Here is an 11,597-nt window from a genome sequence, read left to right on the forward strand (position 1 = left end):
GATGCAGGGACGGTGTCAGGCATTGAATAAGAAAACATATTTTAATTAAACACTAAAACAAGAACAAACCAAAAGGGTACAAACAAAAGGTGCGCACAAGGCGGAGAACAAACTTCGCTATGAACCAAAACCCTTACTGTGACACGACGGAACTATGGCATGAACAGAGTGAACAGAAGTAAGCACAGCTACAACGATAAGTAATAATGACATGGACAGGTAGTGGTGAGAAACAACCGGTAGGAGTGACAATAATCCAGCACTGACTGGAGGACAAAGCAGGTAAAAATAGGACTTGGCTGATTGACACCAGGTGTGGCCAGGTGCCAATCAGCCGCAGCTGAGGGGAAACAGTGCTCAGGGAGAAAAACAGGGACAAACCTGACTATATATATATATATATATATATATACATATAAATATATATACATATACATATATATATATATATGTATATATATATATATATATATATACATATATATATATATATATATATATATATATATATATATATATATATATATATATATACACAATACGAAGGTCCTGAGTATAGTCAGGGTTCAATCCCGGGCTCAGGATCTTTGTGTGTGGAGTTTGCCTGTCCTCCCCGTGAATGCGTGGGTTCCCTCCGGGTACTCCGGTTTCCTCCCACTTCCAAAGACATGCACCTGGGGATAGGTTGATTGGCAACACTAAATTGGCCCTAGTGTGTGAATGTGAGTGTGAATGTTGTCTGTCTATCTGTATTGGCCCTGTGATGAGGTGGCGACTTGTCCAGGGTGTACACAACCTTCTGCCCGATTGTAGCTGAGATAGGCACCAGCGCCCCCCGCGAACCCAAAGGGAATAAGCGGTAGAAATGGATGGATGGATATATATATATATATATATATATATATATATATATATATATATATATATATATATATATATATATAATTCCGGATAAAAAACAATGATATGGCAAAACTTGCATATGCATCCAATCAGATTGCTCTCATGTCATCTCCTATGCTTCCAACATCCTCAAGAGGTGTAGGTGCCTGAGATCTTGTATCAATCTACTCAACTCATAATAGATATTTGTTATTAATATTATTCCAATTTTAGACTTTTAATTCATTAAACATGGCTATAAAATGAAAATATGGCCTCCCTCCCCTCTTTGAGCACGGGCACAAACACGTGCGGATGAAGATCTGTCACTGGACACTCGCTCTGGGTGGTTCTGTTCTGCTGCTGCAGGCCCACTGCCAACCAACACACGCACGCACGCACGCACGCACGCACGCACACACACACACAACCACTTGTCTTCATTTAGAATAGCCGGATTGCAGCACACTGCAAGATTGCGGATCATTTTTTTGAGATAATATCATTTTACACTTTTGTACATAGATCAACAGTTTGACATTTTTTATAAATGACATCAAGTCGCACATATAGTCATAATATAGTTGACTGAATATTAAAAAAAAATAATTTAATTGTATGCCATTTGAAAAAATACATGTAATGGTCCTCGGAATTGCTGAATTTCCATGGAGTTAATCATGGTGAAATCCCTTAGTATGGTTTATTTTATTTTAATTTAAGCAACTTTAAACATTTTTTTATAATTTTTATAACATATTTTATAGTACATTTAATCCTATTTAATTCCATTTAATTTTTAAAAATTAAATTTGATGATCCTCAGAACTATTCAATTTCCATGAAGCTTATCAAAGTATAGATATTTATTTATTTTATTTTAAATTTTAATAACGTTTTTGTTGTTTTGATATAGTTATTTATTAGTTTTCGAGTATATATATATTTTTTTATTATATTCAATGGCCCTCAGAACTGCTGAATTTCAGTAGAATTTATTTAAGTAAAATTGCCTATTGTATGAAATAAAAATATGTATTTTTTTACTTTAGTAACAAAAAAAAAATTATTAAAATAGATTTTCTACAATATTTATTTATATTTAATTGTTAAAGAATATATTTAATGGTCCTCAGAATTGCGGAATTTCCATAGAGCCTATCAAGTTAAAATTCCTACGTATGAAATAAATGTTTTAAATTTTATAAAACTTTTTTTCTTTTGTATATTTTTAAAGAGTTTTAGTACATTTAATTGTATTAGACAACCTTGGGCTGGCATAGTTTTGTTAAATTGTATTTAACGGTCCTCAATTATATTTTATGGTCTGCAAACCTGAAATTTTACATTTTCGAGTATGAAATACATTTTGTTATTTAAATTTTAGCGACTATATTTTATACTTCGAAATAAATAAATAAATAAAAAATAAAAAACATACATATATATATATATATATATATATATGTATATATATATATATATATATAGTTTTTTTTTCCATTGTATGTAATTTTTTGAAATTGCATTCAAATATAATTGAATTAATTATAATTACAAATATTTGTTCAATTGTATTTAAAGGTCCTCAATTGTATTTAATGGTCCACAAAACTAAAATTTAACATTTCAGAGTCTGAAAAAAAGGTTTTTAATTTTAATTTTAGCAACTATATTTTACACTTAAAAAAAAATAATAATAATAAATTATTTGAAAAAAAAAAAATAAAAATAAAAAATATATATATATATATATAGGATTCCATTTCCATTGTACGTAATTTTTGAAATTGCATTTAAATATAATTGAATTAATAATAATAACAAATATTTTTTATTTTTGAATGTGACCTATGTTGAAGTTATCAAATGAAATTTGTCTGATAAATGGATATACATAAACATAATAAATGAATAAAAACAAAAATACTGCACCATTATAAACGTTATAGTTTAATCGTAAAATGGCAGTTTAAATCATCTGTTCGTGTAGACTTTCCTCTCCAAATGCATAAAAGTCACATGTCTGCAACCCGAAAGGCAGTCAAATATAGTTAAAGGCAGGGTTTTTGTTGCTTTTAAGTTATACAAGGATTTTTTGGTCATTATGTATTGTCAAGTACAAGCTGAATACATATGCACATTTGTTTTACACTTTTTATGGGTTGAACCGGGTTGGACTTCTCTCCCAGAAGGTGACGAGAAAGGGAGGACATTGAAGAACCGTATCCCCGAGTTCGTCCTGCTGACCGATCACCTCCACGCAGAACGAGGCGACAGTTCTCGCGGGGCCGAAGTGCTCGGTGACATCATATCGGAGGCCGCAATCGTCCGGGACGGTGACGGGGGCAGCGTGAGCTTGCAGTGGAGAGGCCGCCCACCGGACCTGCAGTTGCGCTGCGGTGACGGCTGACACGTCGACGGGCAGCACCACGTAGCCGTGCTGGAAACTCTCGCCGATGTTGCACTTTATTTCCGTAGACCAGCAGTATTCTCCGTGGTTGCCTGGGAAGAGAGACATAATCATCATGGATTCTGCTTGTGCATGACCTCTGACCCCAATCCCCAATCCTTACTTCTATCCCACATTGCCTTCAACTCTATACATAGTGCCTTGTTGTATAACCTCCAAGAAGATAAACTAACAAAACATAGTGGATTTTATATTTTATTTCTAATTGTTGTAGCAACTCGGCTATTCAAGTTAAGGAGGTTTGTAATTTCAAGATGAGTGCACCACAGGGCTAGTTACAGTGTGTGCACCTGTCAGCAAATGAGGACTGTTCAGCTCGTTGTTTGTTTGATATTCAGTATTGTATTGCGATTTATATTGTGTCCAAAGTGTAAAAAACGTTACTAAAATATGGACTTTTGTCAAAGTTTGCAGCCATTAATTAGGTTACCTTGGTTCTTATAGAGCAGGGGTAGGGAGCCTATGGTTCTAGATCAGTGGTCCCCAACCTTTTTGTAGCTGCGGACCGGTCAACGCTTGATTATTTGTCCCGCGGTCCGGCAAGGGTGGTGGGGGGTTGTCATGAAAAAGGGAGTTTTTTTTGGTTGGTGCACTAATTGTAAGTGTATCTTGTGTTTATTTATGTTGATTTAATAAAATAAATTAAAAAATTTAATAAAAAAAATAAAAATAAAAATAATTAAAAATTCTTCTGCGGCCCGTTACTAATCGAGTGGTTGGGGACCACTACTCTAGAGCCAGATGTGGCTCTTTTGATGACTGCATCTGGCTCTCAGATAAATCGTAGCTGGCATTGCATAACACGATAAGTCAGTGTTTTTCAACGTTTTCTGAGCCAAGGGACATTTTTTTCATCAATTTCTTTTTGAGGCACACCACCAACAGAAAACATAAAATTTTTTAACTCATCATCCGATACTACTGGCAATAAAAAGTCGTTCTCGCAATTGTTGAATATGAATTCAAACCATAACCAACCATGCATCACTATAGCTCTTGTCTTAAAGTAGGTGTACTGTCACCACCTGTCTTATCACGCCGTAACTTATTTCGAGTTTTTTAGTGTTTTCCTGTGTGTCTTGCGCTCCAATTTTGGTGTTTTTTCCCCTCTTTTGTTGGTATTTTCCTGTTGCAGTTTCATGTCTTCCTTGAGCACTATTCTCCACACCTGGTTTGTTTTTGCAATCCATACTATTTAAGTTGTGCGGAGGCTTTCCTTCTTTGTGGGGACTTTGTTGATCGTCGTGCCATGTACGGATGTACTTTGTGGACGCCGTCTGCTCCAAACGCTGTAAGTCTTTGCTGTCGTCCAGCATTCTGTTTTTGTTTACTTTGCAGTCAGTTCAGTTTTAGTTTTGTTTTGCTTCAATGCTTTTTCTTAGCGGCACTTGCCTTTTGTTTATTTTTGGTTTAGGTGTTGGATACCTTTTTACCTACACGCTGCCTCCCGTTTATTGTGATCACGACAAATCTTGTTCCCGACATCTACAAAGCAATTGGCAACCTGCTGCCATCTACTGATATGGTTGAGTATTACACGGTTACTCTGCCAAGCTCTAGACAGCACAGACACCCAACAATGGCACATTAGCATATTATAATTACTGGTTAGCAAAAATCATTTTTTACCCAATTAGGTGAAATTACATAATCTCCCACGGCACATCAGACTGTATCTCAAGGCACACTAGTGTGCCACGGCACAGCGGTTGGAGAACACAGCGATAAGTAATGAATAATTCCGCTGGTAATCACAGTGTTAAAAATAACGTTCAAAATATAAAACATTCGCATACATTTTAATCCATCCATCCGTTTTCTATCGCACCTGTTCAAGAAGTCACATTAATTGTAAAAAGTATTTAATTCATTATTGGTTGGCTTCAGAAAAACAATGTTATTAAAAACAATAAAATACTTATTATACTCTTAAAATGTTTGTTCTTACTTAAAAATGCACGCATTTAGTTGTATTCAGTGTTAAAATTATTATATGGCTCTCACGGAAATCCATCCATCCATTTTCTACCGCTTATTCCCTTTGGAGTCGCAGCTACAATCTCAGCTACAATCTGGCGGAAAGCGGTGTACACCCTGGACAAGTCGCCACCTCATCGCAGGGCCAACACAGATAGACAGACAACATTCACACTCACATTCACACACTAGGGCCCATTTAGTGTTGCCAATCAACCTATCCCCAGGTGCATGTTTTTGGAGGTGGGAGGAAGCCGGAGTACCCGGAGGGAACCCACGCAGAACATGCAAACTCTACATAGAAAAATCCCGAGCCCAGGATTGAACCCTGTCTACTCAGGACCTTCGTATTGTGAGGCAGACGCACTAACCCCTCTTCCACCGTGAAGGCCTCTCACGGAAATACATCGTAAAATATTTGGCTCTCTCAGCCAAAAAGGTTCCCGACCCCTGTTATAGAGAAATGTTTTTCAATATACAGGCAAAGTTCAATATAATATGGTGCAATATAAAGCAATGTTTTATAAAACGCAGTCTTGTCATTGACCCCGAATTTTTGCTGTTTTTTTTCCATACTGAATTGACCTCCTAGTGCAGGGGTCGGCAACCTTTACCACTCAAAGAGCCATTTTGACCCGTTTCACAAAATAAAGAAAACAATGGGAGCCACAAAACTCTTTTGAAATTTAAAGTGAAATAACACTGCATATAGTTTTTTTTACTTTGTGCTATGTATAAACCAGGGGTTTCAGACACGCGGCCCGCACCTTAATATGAAAATTAAATGATAGTGGGACCCGCAATTTTTTTATGAATGCCGCTTGATAGCATTATACTTGCCAACTCTCCCGAATATTCCGAGAGACTTCCGAATGCCAGATCAACCATTCTTGCGAAAGTTTGCTGAACTTCCCTCGATTAACAATAACATGGGCAAACTATGAAGATGCTGCCTTTGATGCCCTCTACAACAGTGGTCCCCAACCTTATTGTATCCGCGGACCGGGGAGGGGGTCCTTTTTTAAAAAAAATTTTAAAATTGTTTTCTTTGTCATGAAAAAGGGATGTTTTTGTCATGAAAAAGGGAGGTTTTTGTGGTTGGTGCACTAATTGTAAGTGTATATTGTGTTTTTTATGTTGATTTATTAAAAATAAAAATAAAAATAAATAAATAAATAATTAAATTATTTTTTAAATAAAAATGAATAAAAAATTATTCTGCGGCCCAGTGGTTGGGGACCACTGCTCTACAACACGTCCAATCAGTTTGCCAGCTCAGTCACATGTCGTACAAGGCTTCTGCTGTCACAAGCAAATGATTGCAAGGCATACTTGTTCAACAGCCATACAGGTTACACTGAGGGTTGTGATATAAACCAGTGGTCCCCAACCTTTTTGTATCCGCGGACCGGTCAACGGACCGGGGGGTGATTTTGGGGATTGGGGGGGATCCTTTTTTTTTTTTTTTTTTTTTTTTTTTTTTTGTCTTTGTCATGAAAAAGGGACGTTTTTGTCATGGAAAAGGGAGGTTTTTGTGGTTTTGCACTAATTGTAAGTGTATATTGTGTTTTTTATGTTGATTTAACAAAACAAAAAAAAAAATTTTTTTTTATTTTTTTATAAAAATGAATAAAAAATTCTTCTGCGGCCCGGTCCCAATCGGGCCACGGCCCGGTGGTTGGGGACCACTGATATAAACAACTTTAACACTCTTAATAATATGCGTCACACTGTGAACCCACACCAAACAAGAATGACAAACACATTTTGGGCGAACATCGGCACTGCAACACAACATAAACACAAAAGAACAAATACCAGGAATCCCATGCATCCCACTCTTCCAGGCTACATTATACACCCCGCTAGCACCAAATCTCCCCACCCCCTCCGTGCGTCAGTTGAGGTGGGCGGGGTTGGAGGGGGCGGGGTTTGGTGCTAATGTAGCCCAGAAGAGTACGGATGCATGGAATTCTGGGTATTTGTTATTTTGTGTTTATGTTGTGTTACAGTGCCGATGTTCTCCCAAAATGTGTTTGTCATTCTTGTTTGGTGTGGGTTCACAGTGTGGCGCATATTAGTAAGAGTGTTAAAGTTGTTTATAATACAACCCTCAGTGTAACCTGTATGGCTGTTGACTAAGTATGCATTGAAGTCGCTTTCGCGTGTTAACAGAGGCTAAACATAAAATAACCAGTTGACACGCAGATCGCGTGATGTAAAAGTGGGTGTGACGCCATGTTGTAGAGAAGGTTAAAGACATTGCCATCACTGCACACCCTCGGTATTGCAGTCCAGGTGAAAATTGAAGAATGACATTCCCGGGTGATTTCTGAGAGAGGCACTAAAATCCGAATCCGGAAACCTCACGGAATAGTCTTTGGGGTCAGGCAATTTAGCAGTTGAGCCACATCAGAGTGATCCAAGAGCCTCATGCGGTTCCGGAGCCGTGGGTTGCCGACCCCTGTCCTTGTGGATAGTGCACACCCACCATTCACGTGGTATCTGTCCGTCAAACATCATTGTGATGTAAAGCAGATGCGACAAATATTTACTCTACTTGCAAGATTCCGTCCGTGTTCAGTACTGCTGGGTTCTTTTTTTCCCCCGCCTGCCTACATCAAGATTAAGACAGACCTTTTTGTTGTCGTTTCTAAAGCGGATCATTGACGCGTGTCCCCTTCGAAAAAAATGCATCCGACGAGGCAGGATTGTGTCACCGTCAACAAGGCATGAATTCACAAACTTAAACCACTATGCCTTGTAGGTCTGGAAATCCCTGCTTTATTCACCACTTAAATTGGGATTCTTTTATTGAATTATTTTGAAAAAAGGGGAAAAAAGTTCTGTATAATGCGCTCTCTGGAATAACGTGATTTAGGATTTGATGGACCCCAACGACTGCACATGATCAAAATTTGATTATAAAAACGTTCTATTTGCAAATTTAATTGAGGTTACACTGCATACTGAATCCAACCCGAGCCTCTAACGTTAATCTAACCCCTTGACAAAAAGCCTAAACCCTGACCCTTGTTTATATCCCTAATCTGTAACCCCAAACTGAACTCTACACTTACCACAGCCACAAACACTAATTTGACCATAGCTAACTTTAACCTTAGACACAACTCCTTGCATCCATCCCTGAACACATCCCATTACCCTGGACCTAAATCTCTTGTATCCATTTTTTACTTTCCGTAGCGCCTAACCTCCAACCCAAATCACAACCTCAGACATAACATGTACTCTTTTGGCTAGCACTGACCTATACCCATGACCTTACTCTGAATCATACATAACCTCTGACCTAACCCTTATCTTCAACGCAAACATTTCCAACATTAACCCTGTGGATCATAACAATGCCATTACCCAAGTCATAACCTCTACTCTTTGACCTAGATCTAACCACTCACTCCAAACCTAACCCTGGATTGAAACATAACCTTGATCATTAATCTCTGATTGAACCCTCATCTTTCCCTAACATTAACCCTATAGATCTAACCCAAAATCTTTATAACTCTAACCTCCAGCCCTAAAGCTATTCCAATACATAACATCTATCCTTTGACCTAGCAGTAATCTACTGTACGTATACCCCCAACCATAACTCCAACCCTAACCCTGAACCTATCAATCACTAATCTCTAATTTAAACCTTAATTTTGACTCAAACTTTCTCCCTAACATTAACCCTGTGGATCTAACCATAACCCTGGACATATGTACTGTATGCCAAACCTCCACCCCTAAACATAACCCTCTCCAAACCCAAAACATAATGTATTAACTTTAACCTAGCTCTAGCCTGTACCTCCAACCCTAACCCTGAATTTAAGCACAACCTCGATCATTCATCTCTGATATAACCCTCATCGTTCACCCAAACATTTGCCTAACATTAACCCTGTGGATCTAACCCAAAATGTTTCTATCTCTAACTTCCAACCCTAAACATATTCCAATACATAACATAACCTATGCCTCTAACTTAACCCTGAACCTATTCATAACCTCTATCACTAATCTCTGACCTAACCCTTATCTTTAACCCAAACATTTCCCTAACATGAACCATGGATCCAACCCTAACATTAAATCAAACCCAAAATTTCTAACTCTAACCTTCAACTCTAAATATAACCATAGCCTAAACCAAGACATAACATCTATCCTTTGACCTAGTACTAACCTACTGTATACGCCAACCTTAACCATAACCATAACCTCTAATCTCTACCCAAAACGCAATCTTCAACCTGAACCGTTACCTAAAATTGACCGTAACTCCTAAGCATACGGGGAACATGCTTTATCAGTATCATGCAGGATCATGTTTCAAACCCCGCTCCAAAAAGTTGCACTGCAAAATATGCTGATTGTAGCATCAATCCAAACTTTCTCATTTTGATATTAAAAAAAGAAAATGCTAATTGGCTTTTTTTCACTTTTGTTTTGTAGGTTAAAGTGTTTCATGAATTGTGCTCCTGAGTTAATGTTGCTGATCAATTTGAATGTTTTATTATTCATTGAATTTGTAAAATTTTGTTTTTTAGGATCAAATGTTTTAAGTTTGTCAAAAAAAATGTATAATTGAATTGCGTATTTGATATATTTTTTTTAACCTCAGGCAAAATGTTAAAGGCTAAAAACCAATGTTAAAAAGTTATTTTTTGTTGTAAGTTGATCTATATTTATTTATTTAATGTTTTTATTTGAATGGTAATAAGGATACAACACTTTGCAAAGGTGTACTTATAACAATTATACACAAACAATACTAATCTTCTTTAGAAAATTAATGGAAAAAATTGGAGAATCACTACCTTAACCCAAGACATAGTCTCTACTCTTTGACCTAGCACTACCCTATATGACCAACCTAACCCTGAATTGAACCGTAACCTCTATCACTAATCCTTGAACCAAAGCTAATCTTTAACACAAACCTTTCACTAAGTTTCACTACATTTTAACCCTCGACCTAGCATCCATCTCTAACCTCGAACCCTAAACATAACCCTACCTTTAGACCAAGATATAACGTCTACTCTTTTTTTAAACATTTGTTTATTGAGATTTTTGTCATGTACAATTTCTAGACGTACAATCACATAACAAATGTTCCCGCCTCCTCCAAAAAAGACAGGCAAGAAAATAAAAAATATACAATGATCAGTGAAAAAGGTACAGGTAAATGGTTTAACATAAATCCACAGACAACTGTATTCTGAGCCTCCTGATTGCCCCCCCCCCCCCACCAAAATATAACAATAAATAAATATAATCCACTGTTTGACCTAGCACTAACCTATACCCCCCACCATGAACCTAAACATAAACTTGATCACTAATCTCTAACCTAACATTCATCTTTAACCTAAACCTTTTCTTAAGCATTAACCCTATGAATAACCCAAATGCTTAACCCTAGACCTGACTGTATGTTTAACCTCAAACCCTAAACATAGCCCTATCTTTAAACCAATATATAACGTCTACTCTTTTTTTAAAAAACATTTGTTTATTGAGTTTTTAGGCATATACAATTTCTGGAAGACACACAAGAAAATAAAAAATATACAATGATCGGTCAAACAGGTACAAGTAAATCGATTAACATAAAGCCACTGTATTCTGAGCATTCTGATTTCCCCCACCAAAATATAAGAATACATCAATAATGTCCACTCTTTGACCGGCTAGCACTAACCTATAACCCCAACCATGAACCGAAACATAACTTAGATCACTAATATCTAACCTAACCCTCATCTTTAACCTAAACATTTCCCAAGCATTAACCCTGTCTATCTAACACTAACTTCTAACCCTAACTGTATCTCTAACATCTGACCCTAAACCTAACCTTACCCTTAATCCAAGACGTCTATTCTTTGACCCAGCACTAATTTATACCCACAACCTAACCTTGAATTTATCACTAATCTCTAACCTTACCTATATTTTAAACCCAACCCTTTTCCCAATTCTAGCTCTAAACCTAGACCTAATATCTGTCTCTAAACCCATCTTTAACCTAAACCTTTCTCAAGCATTAACCCTGTCGATCTAACCCTAACTCTTAACCCTAGACCTGATTGTATGTCTAACCTCTGAACCTAAACCTAACCTTACCTTTAACCAAAGACGTCTATTCTTTGACCGAGCACTAATTTATACCCACAACCTTACCCTGAATCTATCACTAATCGCTGACCTGATTTATAGCTTTAACGTAAACCGTCCCCGAAGG

The sequence above is a fragment of the Nerophis ophidion genome, linkage group LG17 (assembly GCF_033978795.1).
Source record: "Nerophis ophidion isolate RoL-2023_Sa linkage group LG17, RoL_Noph_v1.0, whole genome shotgun sequence".
Classification (NCBI taxonomy): Eukaryota; Metazoa; Chordata; class Actinopteri; order Syngnathiformes; family Syngnathidae; genus Nerophis; species Nerophis ophidion.